The 3,277-nt window shown below is 41.7% G+C and overlaps 1 pseudogene; it reads right to left on the reverse strand.

Annotated features, from left to right (window-relative positions):
* Positions 1-943: 943 nt before the first annotated feature.
* Positions 944-1,060, reverse strand: LOC136656341 (5S ribosomal RNA; annotated as a pseudogene).
* Between the last annotated feature and the right edge of the window lie 2,217 nt (positions 1,061-3,277).

The following is a 3,277-nucleotide window of genomic DNA, read 5'->3' on the forward strand; positions in this document are numbered from 1 at the left end:
CAATTCATCAAGACTTTATTCTTCTGTCTTCCATAATGTGTTATCTCATATTCTTTTAACATATAAAGGAAAGCAAACATACATGTGCTTCCTTACTTTCAGCCTCCCAGCATTGAAGGTTAGTTTATGCACGTCTCCATTCTGAACTGTGAAGAATGAACATTCAGTTGTTCCAAATTTTTCACCGACAGCTCTCTTCATGCTGTCAGTAGCAGTGGTATACATAGAGTCTATTCCAAAGTCAAATGAACATGTGGACATGGGGAAGGGGAACAGGACTCACGATTGTCCACTATATATTAAAAGACAATGTGTCATTTTTCTGTAGCCAGTCTACACATGCTTCTTCTCAAAATTAAGCTTTATTCTTCTTTTTGTTTAACGCAGTCTTTCTTCCCAGTTTTGCATAGATTTATGGAAAACATATAAAGCGAGAACAACTCCTGTGAATTTTGTTTAGGGCAAGTCTAAAGTCACTGGCATAGTGGAGTTATCAAGAAGGGGGCAAAACAATTAACATTGACTTAGAAATCTATGTAGGTGGATATTCTAATATTTGACAAGGGCTCAAGCCCTATTCTGAAAGCCTACAAGTTGACTTGCAGAGATTTGTTACAGGCAAATTAGTCACAGATGCAAACTATTTAAAGGATAATTAGCTATATGATTTGAACAAGTTGACTGGTTATCTATGAATGACTGGAGACGTTTGAAAACCCATCACACTCCAGCTCATCTGACTATCTCTCTTTCTAACTATGTTTGAAAAGTGCATTTAGTGTTCAATTAGGTATGTCTGTTTGGTTTGGGTCCAATTATGATTTGTGCATGATTTGTGCATGATTTGTGCAAATTGTGCATGATTTGTGCAATTATGATATGAATAATGCGTGTAATATAAAGAATGGGTTGGCAACCTTCAGCCTCGAAAGACCATGGTATAAGCCTACAGCACCCGGTGTTCCCAGGCGGTCTCCCATCCAAGTACTAACCAGGCCTGACCCTGCTTAGCTTCTGAGATCAGACGAGATCAGGCATGTGCAGAGCAACAGTTGCTGCCAATATAAAGAAACAGGGGTTGAAGAATGGACCAGCAGTCCAATCCTATGCATATGTACTCGGAAATAAATTACTTTGTTTTCAGTGAGGCTTATTTTAAGAAAATGTGTTTAGGATTGCAGCTCTAGGCAATCAGAAGGCTAAGTCTCATTGTGCACGCACACCCCTCCCCAAAGGACTGTCTGATCACTACTATATGCACTTAGCATCCAAATGGCACACTGTCACATTATTCACCCTCTGACCAACCGCAGATCTGACTTTTATTTGTTCAGCAATGGAGACAGTTACCAATCCAGCCCTGGAAACTGTATGCAGAACTCATGCACTGGATGTACTCATTCAGCACATGCTCTGTGAATTCAGCACAAACTCTTGCAAATGGTTCCCAACTTAGCCCAATCCTGTTCCATTTTCCAGCACTGGTGCAGCTGCTATGCAGCCCCAAGGTAAGGGAACAAATGCTCCCATGCATTGAGGAGGCCTCTTTGACTGCCTCCCCAACATAGGAAGCAGTGCATACCCCATTGGCACAGCAGCACCAGCACTGGAAAATTGGATAGGATTGGTCCCTGAGGAGGGACTGAACAAACCAGTATCTACAAATGCCTTAGTCTCAGGTAGGAAAAAAATAAACCCTTCCCCACCAATGCCAATCAGGCAAGTAGCAAGAAATTCCTATCCTGCTCCAAAGGGCAACTAACTAGTCTCAAGCTGTATGTTGGGAGGGGTGAGTGGGTGTGGCAATTGGAGACATGCTGAAGATTGAAGATGGCAGGCACTTGGAACGGCTGCTGTATTTCCCCACCGGCTCAACAGCATGTACGCTAAGCTCCCTTGTCTTGCGTTATGGCAGGAAAGGCCAAAAATGTTCCTGCCACCAAAAGCCACCCAGTGCATGGGCTGATACCATTGCAGGTTTTAGGGTTTGTGACATACTGGATGATTGATTGAAATTTCAGCAAGTTCCATTAGGTTCCAGGGCCACAGTTTCTCTTGACATGCTCTGAAGGATCTCAGAAAAGAAAAATAACTGAAGATTTTAAATATCCGGTAAAAGATGATATGAACAATAAGGTTGGAAGTATGGGATAAGAGAACAGAAAAAATAACACATTTGAAACATCAAACAGTAAGTAAATGTTTCGACAATAAGGAAGGAAGTAGTCAAGAAATTCAAAAAGAATTAACCCATTTCTGCCCAGCCCACAGGTGTACACATTTGATCCCTGTTGCGTATATGCAACGTTGGCTTAAAATGGCTTAAAAATAGAAGAAGGAAGTAGAACACTAAGAGCAGAAACTGGGCATTAATTACTTTTTTTAATGGAGGAAGTTCATTATGATATGAGGAAGTCTAGAATAAAAACTGAAAGGTCTTCCCAGGGGAATGAAAAAGTGGAACTAAGTTAAGTTCTTAGAGCAGCATCTGCTGTTTTATCTAAATTTGCAAGAAACTTGTACAGTGGGAATAAAACATGCATATGTGTTGATTTTTTTTTTTGTCCAACACCAGAATAAATCAAGAGACGCAATTGTCAAATAACTGAATTTGCAAGTTAGTAATGCTATAATGTCACAGGTTGAGGGGGGGATGGGTTTAAATTGATTAAAATGGTCATGCAGGTCAAATTGTGGTTGGTATAAGTCCTGAGGTCATAACAGAAGGATGAAATTGTATAGCCCAATCCTATTCTGGACCTGCCTTCAGGGTGTAGTGCATCCTACAGGCCATCTGAGGACCAGACTGGAAGGGACAGGGTAGTAAAGAAACATTTTCTTACCTCCTCTGCTGGTCCATGGCCCTCTATGGGCCTACTCAGTCCATGCCAGCTTTTTTCTAGCATAGATCTGTTAGGGCAAAGGAGGCATGTCAGGCTTGGGACACACGTTGCCAATCCTGTGGATACCATTGCCACCGAGATCCACCCCATCCCACCCTGATCTGCCCCTGGTCTAGCCTGATCCCTGCCCCAGTCCACCCAGATCACTGCAACTGTGCCTCCCCACCGACCATCAGAGAGGCAGCTGCAGTTCACAGATGGACCTTGGGATCCACCAGCATACTGCACCAATAGGATTGAGCTCTAACTTCCTTAATGATACATTGAGGGAATTTAAATATAAATGGGAAATTCCCAAGTTACTATCTTTTTGAACATCATTTATCTTTCAAACAATTGATAAAACACATTAATAATTGGATTTAATTCTAGAA

This window comes from Tiliqua scincoides, chromosome 6 (genome assembly GCF_035046505.1).
Source record: "Tiliqua scincoides isolate rTilSci1 chromosome 6, rTilSci1.hap2, whole genome shotgun sequence".
Classification (NCBI taxonomy): Eukaryota; Metazoa; Chordata; class Lepidosauria; order Squamata; family Scincidae; genus Tiliqua; species Tiliqua scincoides.